The sequence below is a fragment of the Kogia breviceps genome, chromosome 1 (assembly GCF_026419965.1).
Source record: "Kogia breviceps isolate mKogBre1 chromosome 1, mKogBre1 haplotype 1, whole genome shotgun sequence".
In the NCBI taxonomy this organism is placed as follows: domain Eukaryota; kingdom Metazoa; phylum Chordata; class Mammalia; order Artiodactyla; family Physeteridae; genus Kogia; species Kogia breviceps.
The window spans coordinates 184,559,628-184,578,830 of record NC_081310.1 but is presented as its reverse complement, the minus strand read 5'-3'; the positions used below and the strand labels follow the sequence as shown (position 1 = coordinate 184,578,830).

The 19,203-nt window shown below is 38.4% G+C and overlaps 1 protein-coding gene and 1 non-coding gene across 7 annotated transcripts in view; one reads left to right on the top strand and one right to left on the bottom strand.

The window, feature by feature from the left end:
- Positions 1–19,203, bottom strand: part of LUZP1 (leucine zipper protein 1) — an 83,654-nt gene that overhangs the window by 59,965 nt on the left and 4,486 nt on the right. For 2 of the 6 annotated variants that reach the window (XM_067015229.1, XM_067015250.1), the window contains exon 2: positions 7,402–7,541. The exons of 2 other annotated variants lie outside the window; for them this stretch is intronic. The gene's annotated coding sequence lies outside the window, so the exon portion shown is untranslated. Of the gene's footprint in view, positions 1–7,354; positions 7,542–19,203 lie in introns of those variants that run through there. 2 more of the 6 variants (XM_067015244.1, XM_067015236.1) reach the window with 2 other exon arrangements.
- TRNAE-CUC (transfer RNA glutamic acid (anticodon CUC)) lies at positions 4,598–4,670 on the top strand. The gene has a single exon. It is a non-coding gene; the product is annotated as a tRNA-Glu (tRNA).

The following is a 19,203-nucleotide window of genomic DNA, read 5'->3' as shown; positions in this document are numbered from 1 at the left end:
AGAGGATGTAGAGAAAAGGGAACCCTTGTACACTGTTGATGGGAATGTAAATTGGTGCAACCACTATGGAAAACACTATGGAGGTTCCTTTAAAAATAAAAATAGGGCTTCCCTGGTGGCGCAGTGGTTGAGAATCCGCCTGCAGATGCAGGGGACACGGGTTCGTGCCCCGGTCCGGGAAGATCCCACATGCCGCGGAGCGGCTGGGCCTGTGCGTCCAGAGCCTGTGCTCTGCAACGGGAGAGGCCACAACGGTGAGAGGCCCGCGTACCACAAAAAAAAAAAAAAATAGAACTACCACATGATCCAGCAATTCCACTTCTGGGTATGTATCTGGAAAAAACAAAAATACTGAAAGGATACATGCACCCCAATGTTTTTGTTTGTTTGTTTGTTTATTTGGTAATTAGTGGTTTACTATTCTTTTTTAATGAATTTATTTATTTTTGGCTGTGCTGGGTCTTTGCTGATGCACGTGGGCTTTCTCTAGTTGCGGCGAGTGGGGGTTACTCTTCGTTATGGTGTGTGGGCTTCTCATTGCGGTGGCTTCTCATTTCGAAGCACAGGCTCTAGGCATGCAGTCTTCAGTAGTTGTGGCACACGGGCTCAGTAGTTGTGGCTCGTGGGGTCTAGAGCGCAGGCTCAGCAGTTGTGGCGCACGGGCTTAGTTGCTCCGCTTATGGGATCTTCCTGGACCAGAGCTCAAACCAGTGTCCCCTGCATTGGCAGGCACATTCTTAACCAGAGAATCCCCCTAACTCGCACTTTGAATGGATCTTTTACCCAAGCATGATATTATAAAATCATGCATTGGTCATTTGGAAAATACTGGTTCACTAAGTTGACAGATATGCAGATCTTATAAATGTTGACACATTTCATTGTACAATATCAAAAAATCACTTTTGTTAATATCATCATCAATCTCATCAAAAAAGACTAAGTACTGGGAAGCTGCCAAGCTCACAGTGGCAAATAAAATTATGTAAATTCTAATTTTTGCTTGAAAGTTCTAATCCTATCATTGGCAACAGATACTGTCAGTTGTTTTCCCTGAAGTAACAAGCTTCATTTCATTCATTTCCAAGAAAATGTCTGCCAAATACCCAAATCCGCATAACCAGTTTATCTGTCAATCATTATTTCAAGTAAAAAATGATGATTCATTAAAAAAGAGGTTAGCTTAGCTTGCAACTCAAACACTCATACTAGTGTTTTTCCTCAAATAACCACTCTACCTTGATATGCAAAGAAGTACTTCATAGAACTTCCCATTTCATCACACAGAATATTTGAAAGATGTGTACTCAATATTTAAGATTTAATAAAATTAATAATTTTTACTGCTTTATCAAGGACATTCTTAAGTAAAACTGGCATTTCTGTTTTACTGCAAGTGTGTTGCAAACACAATTATTACTAATGCAATTTGATACCGTTATGTTGATTTGTGCTAATACACCAGCAGCTTTATCCACCATTGATTGCATTTATATCATCAGCACAGACGTCACCACAGTGAAAAAGGCAAATGATGTCTTAGTATTATTATGAAAATAGTTTCACTTTGCAAATCCCCTTAAAGGGTCTTGGGTACCCCCAGCAATCTGTGAATAACCCTTTGAGAACCACTGATGTAGGTGAAAGATATATGAATACTCATAATACTATTTACTCAACTGTTCAGTAGGTTTAGAATTTCAAAAAAATAATAACTGAAGAAGAAAAAAAGAAACCATAAAAATTCTCAACTGTTTTGAAGAGCAAAAGAAAATACCTACCCCAGTATTAATGAATACATGGCACTGCAGTGTTCCTTTGAAAAACAAAGAACAGTAGTGGAAATTAGCTGTCAGGCTTTATTAACCAATGAAGGCCCAACATAAAATTTCAACTCCCTCGGTTTATTTCAAAAGAATCCATGTAACAAGGAACTATCACCAACAACACAAATACAGATCCATGTTTTGGGCTAAATATATTTTGGAATTCAGAATTTTTTAGATTTTGGAAAGATAATACGATAGGGACCAGGGCAGCACCCAGTAGGTAGACACACTAATATTTTTATAGTTAAATAGTCCTAACTAAGTAGGATAAATAAAATTAAAAATAGCTTCACTTTAGTTCAGGTCAGGTTTTGCCATAAAGTGGATTATGTTTTTCATTTTTAGTTACTTTTTGGTTTTTGAAATTGCATATTTCAAAAGAACTGTGGGCTCCTTGAGAATATGCTACACTTCTATTCAAATAATTTCATCAGCCTATCCTCATACCCATTTATTGGAGAGGGGGGTTAGGTAGAGACTTTTGAGATTTTCAAGAAAGTTTTATTTGTGATTCTAATGTAGTTGCATATTCCAGTGAAGATTTGGAAAAATCACATTAACAGGAACAGGTGGTTAGGAAGAGGCACAGTGCCAATATAAAATCATTTTCATCAGGAGTCAAAGTAACCAGAAAGAACATAGCTTGGGAAATTGTAACCAGTGGTCTTGGATTGGAATTGTTATAATAAATCACAGGTAGCCACATCAAGACCTTAGAGACATAACTCTCTAAGGCTGAAAACAGGCCCTTGAAGGAAGGAAAGATGATTAAAAATTAAAACTATGCATCAATTTACACCTAAAGCATGTAACAAATATGCTAGTTCTACTTGATGCTACAAATTAATTAGGAATCAGAATTTGGAGACAAATTATTGTTGCCCTTAGTTGAAACACTAGCAAATTCCTGATACTACACCTCAATTCTCATCTCAATTCTGCCACTAACTAGTTACACAGCCTGAGCCAGGATCATAGTAAATACCCAGCAAATGGGATGTTAAATCCATGAACCTAACTTTTTTGAACCTCTAATTCATCTGTTATAGAGAACACTGGATTAAAAGATCTCTGAAGGCTTCTTTTAAGCTATAAATTCTTTTAACAAAACCCAGGTTTATTAATATGACTGGAGGTGGTCAGAATTAATTATGACTAGTTTTAAAAAAAGAGAGGGTGGGGCTTCCCTGGTGGCGCAGTGGTTGAGAGTCCGCCTGCAGATGCAGGGGACACGGGTTCGTGCCCCGGTCCGGGAAGATCCCACATGCCGCGGAGCGGCTGGGCCCGTGAGCCATGGCCGCTGAGCCTGCGCGTCCGGAGCCTGTGCTCCCGCAACGGGAGAGGCCACAACAGTGAGAGGCCCGCATAACACACACACACACACACACACAAAAAAAAAAAAAAAAAACCCAAAAAAAAGAGAGGGTGCTTGATCAAAGAGAAAAAAAAACCACAAAGTTTTCCCCCAAAGGTAAGAGCATGCAGAAGGGTTCTGTGTTAAAAAATAAGATAGAGGGTAGATCAACTTGGTGCAGTAGGAGGCTCACCTCCCCCAATGAAAACATCAAAAATACACCCACATGTGGAGCAAGTCTTACTGAAAACAAACTGGAAACTGGCAGGAAGCAACTATTACCACAATAAACAGTGAAGGGATAAACATGAAGATATAAAATATGACAGCAAAAACACAAAACATGGGGACTTCCCTGGCAGTCCAGTGGTTAAGACCCGCACTTCCAACACAGAGGGCACGGGTTCGATCCCTGGTTGGGGAACTAAGATCCCACATGCCATGCGGTGCAGCCAAAAAACAAATTTAAAAAAACAACAACAACAACAAAAAAACACAAACCATGGGGGAATGGAGTAAAAAAAATGTAGATCTTTTTAGGAACAAGTGAGATGGAGTATAATCTGACTTATAATGCATGTGCTCCCAACAAGGTCCTCATGTAGAGCACAGGGAACTACACTCAATATCTTGTGATAAACCATAATGGAAATGAATGTAAAAAAAGAATGTCTATCTGTGTATTAACTGAGTCACTTCGCTGTACAGCAGAGATTGGCACAGCACTGTAAATCAACTATACTTCAATAAAAATAAAAATAGATAACCAACAAGGACCTACTGTATAGCACAGGGAACTCTACTCAGTATTATGTAACAACCTAAATAGGGAAAGAATTTGAAAAACAATAGATACATGTATAACTGAATCACTTTGTGGTACACCTGAAACTACACAACACTGCTAATCAACTATTCTCCAATATAAAATAAAAATTTTAAAAAAAAGAATACATGAGCCCCCAATGAACTTACCAACTCAAACAACTTTAGTGGTGACCTTAAAGACTATCTAGTCCAAATCACTTTACAGAAGAGAAAACTGAGACCCTGAAAAATTACATGATATGCTCAAGGTCATACTACCTGGGTGTGGCAATGTTAGGACTAAAACCCAAAATTCCCCCGTTCCCAGTCAAATGTTCGCTACCTTTCCTGTAACTCAAGGCTTCTAGAACTGCCTAACTGCAGTGCTACCTGTAGTACAGCAATCACTTCAATCAATATATGCTCTTTCAGGACCTCTAGTTCTACTATATCATATATATGTACTGAGGTGGGCAACGAATTCTAGGCAAATAGGTCCAAAAACTCACAGAAAATATTTGCAAATCATATGCCTGATAAGAGACTAGTATCCAAAATATACAGAGAACTCTTAAAATTCAACAATTGAAAGACAACCTATTGGAATTCCCTGGCAGTCCAGTGGTTAGGACTTGGTACTCTCACTGCCAAGGGCCCAGGTTCAATCCCTGGTTGGGGAACTAAAATCCCACTAAAATCCCACAAGCCGTGCGGGGTGGCCAAAAAAAAGAAAAAAGAAAAAAAAGACAACCTATTAAAAAATTGGCAAAGGATTTGCACAGGCATTGTTCCAAAGATGATATACAAAATGGCCAATAAGCACATGAAACGATGCTCCAACATCTTTAGTCATTAGGGAAATGCAAATCTAAACCATGAGATACCACTTCACACCCACCATTATAGCTATAATCAAAAAGAAGCACAAGGGGCTTCCCTGGTGACGCAGGGGTTGAGAGTCCGCCTGCCGATGCAGGGGATATGGGTTCGTGCCCCGGTCCGGGAAGATCCCACATGCGCAGAGCGGCTAGGCCCGTGAGCCATGGCCGCTGAGCCTGCGCGTCCGGAGCCTGTGCTCCGCAATGTGGAGAAACTGGAGCCCTTGTACATTTTGCATTCCCCTTGTTTGTGGGAATGCAAAATGGTGCAGGTGCTGTGAACAAAAATTTGGTAGCTCTGCAAATATAACCACATTTATCATATGATCCAGCAATTCTACTCTAGGTATATACTGAAGAGAAAAGAAAACTTATATCCATACAAAAACTTGTACAGCAATCTTTATTCATAATAGCCAAAAATTAAAACAACCCAAATGTCTATTAACTGATGAACAGATAAACAAAATATGGTATATTCATACAATGGGATACTCTTCAGCTCTAAAAATGAAGCACTGATACATGCCATAATAAGGATGAACCCTGAAAACACAGTGATGAAAGAAGCCAGACAAAAAAGTCTACATATTGTGTGATTTCATGTGTATGAAATGTCCAGAAGAGATAAATCCATAGAGATATAAAGCAGATTACGGTTGCCAGAAACTGGAGGTAGGGGAGAATGGACAGTGACTGCTAATGGGCATGGGGTTTCTTTTTGGGGTGATGAAAATGTTCTGAAATTAGATAGTGATGATGATTGCACAAACCCTGTAAATATACTTTTTTTTACAGTGAACTGCACACCTTCAAATTGCGAATCTTATAGTATGTGAATTACATAATATATATTTTTGTTTGTGTTGTTTTAAAACACACAGAGAGACACCAAAGTGAACTTCCCACTCATTCCCTCTCGGGGTTGGAAAAAGAAAAATACCAACCCAAGGCTAATGCATCAGTCTCAATATTTATTGAGCAAGGCATATGCTACAAAGTGGGAATTCAGAGATACTCTGTTCTTATAGTCATAAGATTATAAGTATACAAAGGTAAACAAACAATTATAACACAATGGGATACATCCGTAACCAAAGTACAGATGATTTATTATGGAGTCAGGAAAGGTTTCATAGAAGATGTCTAAACTAGATTATCTCCAGGCAGATAATGGGAGCAAAAATGCTGTACATATCGGTCCAAGCTGTGTCATAATGGCATTTAGAAATGGGACAAATCATTTCTCTGGAGTGATTTAAAAGAGCTTCATGGTGAAACTTAAGCTTATCTTTGAGAATGAGTAGAATATGATTATGTATAAAAAAGAAGGGACTGGACTCTGAGATAAACTGAAAAAACAATGAATCAAGGGCAAAATACAATTAGAAATGCACATATTTAGATCAGCACAGCAAGAGTAACCTAGATAGACCGCTAAAGTAGCACTGTCTAGGTGCTGGTGTTGGTATGACCTGGGCAGCATTTTAATTTGTTTCTTCCAAAGAAATACTGCCTGTAGTATTTCAGTTGCCTCATATGTTTCTTGCACATGTAAAATTTATGTGCCAGATATCTATCTTTCTATCCTCATTTAATCTTTACAACATACCTGAGCTAAGTACTAATACCAATTTTAACAAGGAACTCAACTTCAGAAAGGTTAGTAACAGCTCACAGGACTATACCTATGCATTCTGTTCAGTATCATAAATTCATTCTCTCAATTAATCCTTAAAACAACCCTAAGAACCAGGTATTATTAGTACGTCTGTTCTGTAGATGGGAAAACTGAGATTCGGGGAATTTAAGCAATTTGCCCAGGATCACACGGGCAATAAAAGGCAGAACTGGGAATTAAGCCCAGGCCTGCCTGATCCTAAAGTTTTCTACTACTAGACATATTACTTCATCTATCCTTAATCATTATTCAGTCTAATTCAATATCCTTCAATGTTTATACTCTGCATTTCCTGTGACTAGGAATAGTGGTCTCTTACATGAACAGGCACAATATACATCTGCTGAAGACACTGTTTATATGTATTAGACCTAAGGGAAGGCTAACAGGAGAAATCCTAGCCAAGAGACACCCCCAAACAAGGTGACTTCTCAAAAATTCTTTTGTCTTCAGATTTTTCCAAGGGGTAGGGAAGAGCCTCCAAAGCTACAGCACACTACAGCAGACCCCTGAGGGAGAGATGCAAAGAAATCTTTTCATCAAAAAGATGGAAAGGGCAAGTCTGACCACGATCTGGTTACAGCAATGCAGAGATCATGCAGTACATACTGCAGCAAAATCAGGTGCTGACAGCTGAGAGATAACAAGCTGTGCAAGGAAAGAAAACACACACACACACACACACACACACACACACAGAAGCACTTAGATCTAAACAAGTGCAGGAAACTGACACAGGACAAAAGAGTGGGATGTGGTATTAAGTTGAAGCAGTTCAAGAGTGAAATCCATGAAAACTACTCACATGACAGCAACAGCTCACACTGGTAACACGTCTCCCACTCATTTTACCTTGTTTTCCAACATAGAAAAGGTAAGCTCTTTTCTCAGTTCGCAGCAAATCCGATACCCTTCAAATGCTGTTTCTCGGCTTGCTAGATGGCTAGACTAGGACACAGGAATGACGCAGCAACATCCTCCCCAGCTCCCTTCTAACAGCAGGAAGAGAATCAAGGACCAGAAGAAAAGAGTAACTGGGTATGATTTTCCTTCTCATTCCAAACACCTCAGGTTTGTCCTCCTTCTGTAAGAGAGGTGACTATTATGACACTCATCCCAAACCAATTTTTTTCTTTCAGATTGGGGTTAGATAACCTTTTAAATTTTATTCCATTTAATTTTGTGCTGGTATCCTTACACAAGTTTCATCATGGATTTCTTCTTTGTAAAATGGGACTAAATATGCTAACTCCAGACCTTACCTTCCTCATAGAAATGTTACTTGAAGGAAATGTTATTTAAAGTACTTGGAAAAGTTAAAAGCATAATATAACAATAGCTAGCAATGATTATATGTTTACTTCGTGTCAGTCTAAATCCTTCGCGTGAACTCCTTTATTTCTCACAATGCCATGAGGCAGATACAATTAACCTCATTTTTCAGATGAGTAAACTGAGGCACAAAGAGGTAGAGTTTCTTTCCAAGTTTTCACAAATATCATATGGTAGAGCTGAAATTCAAACCCAGGCATATTGGTTAATAATTGTGAGTATATATTTCTATACTAATGTAATGTGTAATGAAAATTATGTTAGGATATTAATAGCACATGGCTTAAGGAAACAACACAATAAATAACCTAGTCAAACATTCAACAAATATTTGAATTCTACTTTGTTCCCACCACCATATGCCATCATTTGTACACATTCTGAGATTAACATGTAACAGATACACTTATGTGGGACAGAAGAGCTGGAGTCACAGACAATATGTCACTTTTTTTTCTTTTTTTTTTTCTTGCGGTACGAGGACCTCTCACTGTTGTTGCAGAGCACAGACTCCGGACGCGCGGGCTCAGCGGCCATGGCTCATGGGCCCAGCCACACCACAGCATGTGCGATCCTCCCGGATCAGGGCACAAACCCGCGTCCCCTGCATGGCCAGGCGGATTCTCAACCACTGCACCACCAGGGAAGCCCAATATGTCACTTTTAATAGGAGCACAGACAAGTTACTTAACTGTGCCTCAGTGTCCTCATGTGTAAAACAGCGACAATACCTACCACAAAGAATACAAGCTACATTGTATTTCTTACGTGTCAAATGACACATTGCAAAACCCCTCAAATTAAAATGGTAGTGTCTTCTTAGAAATTAATTACTCCACCTTCTCATTTGACAAATCTGAAGTCCAAACTGTAAAGTAACTTGCTCAAGTTTGTATAGCTAGGTAATGACAACGACTCAACCAGAACCTCCAGACCCAGTCCAAAGCTCTTTATCATCTCTCTAGGCTGAATAATTCCATTTCCTGACAGGGCAATGTGACAAATATCAGAGGACAGAGAATGACTCAAAACTTCTAAGGATTAAAAAAAAATTCAGGATGCAAGGCTTCAATGTTCATTTAACACAGCACAACAAGACAAAACAACAAAAAAAGTGGCATTACTCAGTACTGTTTCCTTCTCAAAAAATCATGCCATTTCAAAAATTTGCTCTACTGCATTTGTATTAGGCTAACCCACATTTGCTCATACTATGCCTTCCCAGCTATCTCTGCAACTTTCTGAAACTGTCTTGGCAAACTCAGGTCAAAATCCTAATAAACTCCAGGCAACTGTCACAGCACAGTGTTATTATAGCAAATACTCCTGAAAATAAGTAGGGCTTAGAAATTCTATTATATTGAGATTCTCAGTCTAGTTATTTTTGTTGTGATAGAAGCCGATCTGTTTTTTCAGAAATAACTTTCCATGCAAATCATACCGAAATAAGAGAGAAGACATAAAATTTTTCTCATTAAGGTCATTAATTGATATTCATTAAACTTTCCCAAATTTTTTGGAGCATTTCAAATCTCACATGAGTTTACCAAAGAACTCAATTCATATCACTCTTTCCACAAGTCTGCTCTAAAAAGGACATGTTTGTTTTTAGGTATTGTAAGTATTTAACCAGAGTCAATACTAGAATCCATTTTACATACAAGCCACAGAAGGATCAGGGAGAGAGAAAGAGAAAGAAAAGGAAGACTGGCAAGTCAAATCAATTATTTTCTTAGAAGTCCACAGGGGTACAGAGCCCTATAAAATGCACAGTGCCAATCTGCTCCACCCCTTCTCTGCTAGTCAGTACAGGCTACAAGATGAACACCAGAGTCCAACAACAAGCCAAGTTTCAGGCAAAATGGCCTTACTAGGCTAGATGGAGCCAAACACACACATTTTTAACTCCTAATCAAAGAACAGAGCTTCAAGGAGGAAGATGATCAATAGCTTAAATATTGCAGAGAGATTAGGGATTAAGAGATTAAGGCATGAAAATGCCTGAATATAAGGACAATGGATCTTCTGAAAGGGCCTTTACAGTGAAGTGTTAGGGACAGACACAAGACAGGAAAGGTATTAGAGTGTGAGCAAGTGAGCATAAAAGAAAAAGCTGCATACAAAATGCCCTTTTTTTAGAGATGTTTCAGTGAAAGAAAAAAAATAGAAATAACTCTAAGACATAGAAAGGCAGAGGAATTTTATTTCTTTGTTTTAGGATGGAAAAGACCTCAGTGTGTTTATAATCTGAAAGGAAAGACGCAATAAAGAGTGAAGCTTAAAATACAAGAGAAAGATAATAACTGGTAAGAGGGAGGTACTAAACAAAGGGGATACTAGGGAATGGGATGGAGAGGAATAGTGATCCATGTAGATCCTAAAAGTCACCAGACAAATGCAATGGAAATGGAGAGAGCAGATGGTAGGGGCTTTGAAAAAATCAAAAACCACACAAAAACAGCAAAACAGTGGTCTGGAAGCTACAGTAAAGAATCAGAGAAACATACACTGATTGATTCCCACAGTCCAAGGAGTCAAAGAGTATTCAACCAGCAAAAACAGGAATAACAGTATTCATTAGAGAGAAGAGCTGTTTTCAGTTAGAGGTTAAGAGATGGAGGAAATATTGGGAGAAAAGATTAAAAACCTAGGACTCGACTCACATTTGTGCACAGGTTCTATCAGACCCAGTAGAAGCAGCTGGTAAAGGAACATTATGAATGAGGCGGAAAGGGATGGGGCTTAGATTTATAATGTTGAGGAAATAGTAAAAATAGAACTTTGAAGTAATTATCAATTGCAAACATGAAGAGTAAGCTAAAGAATTTTATGGCTGCAGATGATAGAGGAATGAAGAGAGAGGAACAGACCAAAAAATTGCTAAGTATCACTGACAGTGAGCCTCCAGTACTAACTACAGTTTCAAGTAGAATGATCTTCAGTCCCACTTTCCCAGAAGCTGGACTCTGAAACTTCCTTTAATTTCATTTGCCAAGATTAGCAATTTGCTGAACTGTGTCAAAATTGGGGATTTTTTTGTTTTCTGAATCAAACATTTGTTTTTAATAAGGATTTGTTGAGAGCTCTACAAAAGGATAAGAGAGACATTATCCAAAACATAAGTGAATGTAATTGACTAGAACTAGGGCTACAGATCCTATTTGGTCTTTTAAGCTGACTCCACCCCACCCCCACCCACATAGACAGGATGGAAAAGGATAGATAAACACCAGTTAAATTTGGGTAGCACTTCACTGATTTGAATTACTGCCTAATCAATTATCTCAACTGACCCACACTTCATTCCTATTCTTACGAGGTCTAACCCCAAAACAGAGTAGTATAAAGAACACAAGTTTTGTGTCACTGTACTCTAGAGTCCTAACTCTACCAGTCCCCCAGGGATATTTCTTAAGCCCCTATGAGCTTCAGTTTCCTCATCTATAAAGTAGGAATAACAGTATCTATTTCATGAGGTAGTTGTAAAGATTAAAGAGTTAACAGACATCAGGTATCTGATACAGAGGAGATGCTAAAGAAATGGCAGGTAATATATTCGACTAAAACATGCTGCAATAACAGAAATTGGAAGACTATTTTAACTAATATCATTATAAACTAAGCCATCCAAGGTGAACCAGCTTATTGCTACACTGTTGTTAATTTACATAGGACAAATTCTGTTTTAAAAAACCTAAAGTAAAAAAAGCGTTCGAAAAATTCTGTTGCACTTGATAATCTAATGATGATGTTTTTTATTGGGGTATAATTTCCATAACTAAGAACTTAGTGGTTTGAAACATACTTTTTTTTTTTTTCCAAATAAGCTCTACTTCCAAAATAGAGGAAGTCTTTTAACTTCCAATTCAATCCCAGGGGAATATTAGAGACTCTAAACATATCTCAAATAAATGGAATTGTAAAAACACATGGATGTAAAGTAGTTAGCAGAGAATTCAAGGCAAAAGGCTATGTCTTTCTCCTTTTCCCAACTTCAGTTAACTAATATCACAAATGCTCCTCAGTTTTACCAATCCTATAATCTTAGTTATCCTTTCTTTCTTTCTCTACATTATCAAGTCCTATCTCTTCCTTCTTCAAATCTTCTCTCCAACATATCCCTCTCTCTTTTTGTTTACTCCCTAAATCCAGGTCTCAATAGTGTTCACACCTGAATTTCTACAATTCTTTTTTTTTTTTTGCTGCATTGGGTCTTTCATTGCCACACGCGGGCTTTCTCTAGTTGCAGCGAGCAGGGGCTATGCTTCGTTGTGGTGCACAGGCTTCTCATTGCAGTGGCTTCTCTTGTTGCGGAGCACAGGCTCTAGGCATGCAGGCTTCAGTAGTTGCAGCACGCAGGCCCAGTAGTTGTGGCTCACGGGCTCTAGAGTACAGGCTCTGTAGTTGTGGCGCACAGGCTTAGCTGCTCCGCAGCATGTGGGATCTCCCGGACCAGGGCTCAAACTCATGTCCACTGCATTGGAAGGCAGATTCTTAACCACTGCGCCACCAAGGAAGCCTCCTCTACAACAATTCTTAACTGGCCTCCTTTCTAATAATCTACATAATATCTCCTGATTAATCACTCTACAAGTTCCAAGTTTATCAAGTCATGTCCCTATTTATAATCCTTCAATGATTCTCAAATGTTGGCAAGATCAAGTCCAAATTCCTCCGTATAACTTTCAAGACTGTTCATAATCTGCCTGAGCATTACCTCACTAATCTTATCTCCTCCTAGTCTATAATCTAAACTCTATTATAGGATCAAACAAGTATTCTCAGGTCCAATCAATAATACAAGTTTGTTCCAATCTCAGTATCTTTTCTCTTGCTCTGCCCGGGCCTGGAAAACTATCCCCTTCCTTTCCACCTATTCAAATCCTATCCATCCATCACTGTAAACTCTAGTCTAACTGCCTCCATGAAGCCCTCACAGGTCACTTCAGCCCAGACTAATCTCAGTAAACTATGAGATGTCATTTTGACATAAATTAGCAGCATAACAATAGACCTCCTAGAGCAGTCACCATTGTACTATAGATTCAATGGCATTTTCACACACAAAAAAAAAAACTTAAGTAAACTTTTCATAAGGCTGAATTATTCAGTATAAAAAACTCCTTTCATCTGAAATGATGCCCTTTCATTTCTCTGTTTTAAAATGTTCCATCTTTAACCCTCTTGCACTGTTGGGAATGTAAACTGATAGAGCCGCTATGGAGAAGAGTATGGAGGTTCCTTAAAAAACTAAAAATAGAATTACCATATGACCCAGCAATCCCACTGCTAGGCATATACCCTGAGAAAACCATAATTCAAAAAGACACATGCACCCCAATGTTACTATTTACAATAGCCAGGTCACGGAAGCAACCTAAGTGTCCATCAACAGACAAATGGATAAAGAAGATGTGGTACATATAAACAATGGAATATTAATCAGCCATAAAAAGGAATGAAACCAGGTCATTTGTAGAGACATGGATGGACCTAGAGACTGTCATACAGAGCGAAGTAAGTCAGAATGAGAAAAACAAGCATCGTATATTAACACATATATGTGGAATCTAGAAAAATAGTATACATGAACCTGTTGCAAGGCAGAAATAGAGACAAAGACGTAGAGAACAAACGTATGGACACCAAGGAGGGAAAGGGGAGGTGGGATGAACTGGGAGATTAGGATTGACATATATACACTAATTAATATGTATAAAATAGATAACTCTTGAGAACCTGCTGTATAGCACAGGGAACTCCACTTTGCTGTACAGCAGAAACTAACACAACATTGTGAAACAAATATACCCCAATTAAAAATATATATAAATAAATAAAATGTTCCATCTTTTACAAAATGGTGGTATTAGATGAAAAGATTGTTTTTCGTTTTCATGTCCTTACTTGGAAAACAAAAACCTCTTTTGAAGTATGACTGGTTTTATGAAACCCAAGCTCTGGAACCACAAGTCTACATCCTCCATTTTGGCATTTATATATGGCCCAAGACTGTTATGAACTATTTTAAAAACTAGGTACTGTCTCCCCAATGAGAATTTTAAATTCTTCAAGAACAAGGGCTTTCTCTAGTTGCAACGAGTGGGGGCTACTCTTCATTGCGGTGCGCAGGGTTCTCTCATTGCAGTGGGTTCTCTCATTGCAGTGGCTTCTCTTGTTGCGAAGCATGGGCTCTAGGCGCCCAGGCTCAGTAGTTGCAGCACACAGGCTCTAGGGCACGTGGGCTTCAGCAGTTGCGGCACGTGGGCTCAGTAGTTGTGGTTTGCAGGCTCTAGAGTGCAGGCTCAGTAGTTGTGGTGCATGGGCTTAGTCACCCCACGGCATGTGGGATCTTCCCCGACCAGGGATCAAACCTGTGTCCCCTACATTAGCAGGCGGATTCTTAACCACTGGGACACCAGGGAAGTCCCCAAACTCCTGGCTTTTAAATTTGATGTGAAACTGACCAAAAATGTAACTAAAACCTGTGTTTGTCTCCTCTCCACTCCTCTTCCCTAAAGAGTCTCTGCATCCCTGTAGATTGTACCTATCTAAACAACCACTACCTTCTAATATTTCTGCTCAAATCCCACTCTTCTTGCCTCTCTTTATGATCTGAAATTTTATCCCTCAGTTACCTTATTATTTCTCCCTGTTCCATTAACTGCCTCACAACCCACCCACCTAGTTTTCCATCATACTTTAAAATCCTGCTAGTCTCTTTCAAACTGTCTTGGGATCTAGTCTTAAAACAAAAGTCTATAGGGAGGGTGGGAGGGAGGGTGACGCAAGAGGGAAGAGATATGGGAACACATGTATATGTATAACTGATTCACTTTGTTGTAAAGGAGAAACTAACACACTATTGTAAAACAGTTATACTCAAATAAAGATGTTAAAAAAAAACTCACACAATTCAAAAAAAAAAAAAGTCTAACATAATCACCAGTCCTCAAGGTTCCTACTGAAAAAAAATTTAGCTTATGTTGGGAAGTATATAATTTTATCAAATTGTATTAAGACTATCTCATATCGCACTCCAGTACAGCTGTGGCAAAAAGCATTAAAACTGGTATTCCTGATATAAACCTACCAGGGACCACTACTTTGTTACACAAACAGTGTAACTACATTTGTAATATCTTCTATGCTCAATCAGCTTCTGTGTATTCTGTAACAGTATTCCATTTTAAAGACTTTACTATATCTTTATCACAACCTAAAAATGGTATTCTTTCTATCCTAAGAAACATAAGCCAATGTTGACGTCATCTACTCAAGGAATAATGACCTTAAATGCACACAGTTCATAAGATCATTTTGTGTTCTGGTTTGAGCTATGTAATTTTCAAGAACAAGCTCAGAGTCAAGTCCTAGCTTGGCATTCACCAATTGTGTTGACTGTGGACAAACTGAGCTCATATCTTAAGGATTTTTCATCTGTTAAATGGGGATAATTAACAGTATCTACCCCAAATAGTTGTTAAGAGAAAGATTAAATAAAGACATGAAAAGCACTTAAGTACAGTGGCTGGCACATAGTCAATAAATGTTAGGTTTTATTATTAGTCCTCAATAAGACAGAATCCTTAGAAAAATTTTCAAGTACTGATAAAAGACTTAAATGAGCTGTTTATTCACCGATATTAGATATACATCACTCAGATGGCCTAAACCAGATAAATTACCCCAGGTAATTAGAAAGACAGCACATTTATGATAAAGCTGTTTCAGGATTTAAGGAGCCAAAAAATTACTTTTCCAGTTAAATGCTTGAAACTGGATAAAAGCAGAGATTTTACACTTAGAAACAGGAAAATACTGTCATTTTTCTATCTAAACTCTTTAGCCTCTGCAGAAAACCTATACAAATAATGCCTTGGTAAGTGGGATAGGAAAATACCTTTTAACTGTAATTAACTTCAAATCTGTTCCCATACAGATGTGCCTCTCAGCAAACTAAAAATGTTCCTTTCTCCCCCTTTTTAAAAACTTTCTTTTTTAGACAAAAAAAAAAAAGGGACTAATTTTTAAAAGCCTACAAATAAATCCATGTTGGTATTAATACAAGATAATGCTTTATTAGAGAGAATTTCAATTCAAACATAATACAAGTTAAACAAGTTATAGTCAAGCAATTATTTTTATTTATAGAGGTTCAAAATGAGTGCTGTTATTCAAGTCATCTTGGGAAGCAAGACTCGCTTTCAACAATGCCACCAAGGCTCAAAACCTTTTTGAAACTCCATTTGTAAGAGTCTCAAAGACAAGCCTCATACACAAAAAAATCCTAGTCTCCACCTTTTAGAATTACATCTCATTTATGACCAGAAACAATGTTGATTACTCACTTCATTCACCAGACTTATCTCCAAAAGTTAAATATAAGTCCCCCCAAATGAACACTTATCAGGATTAAGAACATGAAATACGCTCTACAGACAAGTTCAAAAGAAGTATACCAACTATTTCAGTTTGGAAATCTCACTAAAATAAATATATAACTACTCATTTTGTAAACTTCTAATATTTGTTTTTAAAAAGCAGTCATGGAACTTCCCTGGTGGTCCAGTGGTAAAGAATCAGCCTTCCAATGCAGGCGACGCAGGTGTGAGCCCTGGTCAGGGAACTAAGATCCCAAAATCCACGTGGCCAAAAAAAGAGAAACTTAAAATACACAGTAGGCATCTCTTAAAAAATAGGTTTACATTTATCACTCAATTGTGTTACATGTACATTAAGTTAAACCATCCCAGTTACTAATTCAAAGTTGCACTTAAATTGGCTCAAAGTACATACGAAATTAATACATATATTCTTCTACCATTAATAAAAGAGAAAAAATAACTATTGAGAGAGCTTATTGGCAAGTCAGAGAAGGTAGCTTGAAGCAGATTTAACTGGCTTAAATTTTTCATTGTTGATATCAAAATAAAATGTTACTCAACAGAATAATTCAAATGAGGTAGTACCTAGTATCTCATTTCAGTTAATAGCTCCAATCTGAGAGCATTAGACAAACATCTGATTAAGCATCATTCCAAGAAGACACTGTGCATAGTTCTTTTCCAGTGACAGATTCCAGAGAAGTATCTGCAGCAGGACTAGACTCCTGTACTTTTTCACATCTTAAGCACCTGAAGCAGTTGGGGCACTCTCAGCCTTTTGATTAGAGAAAACACTAAGCAGAATTCTAATTAAAATGTTAATAAGCCTGAGAAATTAAATTATTACTTATACATAAGCATCATTATGATCAATCATCTAAAACTGTACGGAGGGCCTACTATGAGCAAAGTTCAGTGAAAGAAACTGAAGGGAGTACCAGCTAAGACAAACTTAGCTTCTTATCAAAAAGCTTCTGCTAGGGCTTCCATGGTGGCGCAGTGGTTGAAAGTCCGCCTGCCGAGGCAGGAGACGCGGGTTCGTGCCCCGGTCTGGGAAGATCCCACATGCCGCGGAGCGGATGGGCCCGTGAGCCATGGCCGCTGAGCCTGCGCGTCCGGAGCCTCTGCTCCGCAACGGGAGAGGCCACAGCAGTGAGAGGCCCGCGTACCGCAAAAAAAAAAAAAAAGCTTCTGATAAAATTAGGTAATTAAGAAACAAGCTAATAAAGTTAATCAAGAACATGAGGAGTACTAGCATAACAAGCCACAAGATTTTTGAGAAAGTGAGAAGTTTCTGACCCAACTAAGGACATAAGATACATGCTAGTGTGACTTAACCAAGAACATGAGGCGTATCAGCAATAAATGTCACAAAATTTTAGAGAAGAGAGACTTACTATTGCAAAGTCAGGACAGACTTCAAAGATCGGGAACTGAGCTGAGTCTTGAAGGATGGAAAAAATGAAATAATTAAACAGCATAAGAGAAGAAAAGGACAGAAGATAATGGAAGAAAAGGACAGAAGATAATGGAAATAAAGGTGCTGAATTGGGTATGTGGTCATTAAATATTTATTAAACACCTACTACATGTCACTCACTGTGTTAGGTACTAGGTATACACTGGTGAACAAAGCAGATGAGTTCCCGGTTCCCATGAAGTCTAGCTGGGAAGACAGATAATAATCAGGCAAGCAGATATATCATTATAATTGTAATAGGTGTTACAAAGGGAGTATGCCAGTAATAGGGAATAACAGAAAAGGATTAGCTAGATAAAATGATGAGGGAAAGTGACTTCCCTGGTGGCACAGTGGTTAAGAATCCGCCTGCCAATGCAGGGGACACAGGTTCTATCCCTGGTCTGAGAAGATCCCACATGCCGCTACAGCAACTAAGCCCGTGTGCCACAACTACTGAGCCTGCGCTCTAGAGGCTGTGAGCCACAACTACTGAGCCTGCGTGCCACAACTACGGAAGCCTGCGTGCCTAGAGCCCGTGCTCCACAACAAGAGAAGCCACAGCAATGAGAAGCCCGCGCAACACAACAAAGAGTAGCAACTAGAGAAAGCCCACGCTCAGGAACGAAGACCCAACGTGGCCAAAAATAAATAAATAATTTTTTTTATTTTTTAAAGTCATGAGGGAAAGTATCTCTGAATCATAAGCTGAAGCTTGAAGGAGGAAGCCAAAGAGCAGGGGAGAGAGTATTCAAGAAAGAGAGAGCCACATGTACAAAGGCCCTGAGGTAGGAAAGAACTTGTGTTTAAAAATAAATAAGCAGCTAGGGTGACTGAAGCATAATGGACCATGAAACTAACATAAGATGATGTTGGTACATAGGGGCCAGATTATACAAGGCATTAGAGTTTTAATTTTATTCCAAGCCCCAAACAAAACCATTAAAATTTTCTGCATACTCACATACTGTTGAATAAAAGGAGCCAGACCCAAGAGTATATGCTGTATGATTCCATTTTTACAAAAGCACAAAAACTGTTTGTAAAAACATTGTTTTTAAAATGTTTTGTACTTTGGTAAAAATGTTTGTAAAACATTTTTACCAAAGTACAAAAACTGATCTATGCCGTTAGAAGTCAGGATGGTGATTACCCTGGGTGTGTGGAAAGGCAGCAAGAACCCAAAGGGAACTCAACAGGGGCTTCTAGGTCCTGGCAATGCTGTTTCTTGATCTGGGTGCTGGTTACAGGCGTATATTCAGTTTGTGAAAAAAATCATCAAGTTGTACACTTATTTTTCTACATATAAATATTATATACTTCAATTAAAAGTTGTAGTAATTTTTTAAATTTTTTGCAAGTTTTTAGTAACATATGTTTTAAAAATATTACTCTGTCCAGATAAAATGGGAACAGAGGAGCACATGCAAATACGGAAGGACTTGATTGACATATTAATCTGGTGGAAGCTTTCAG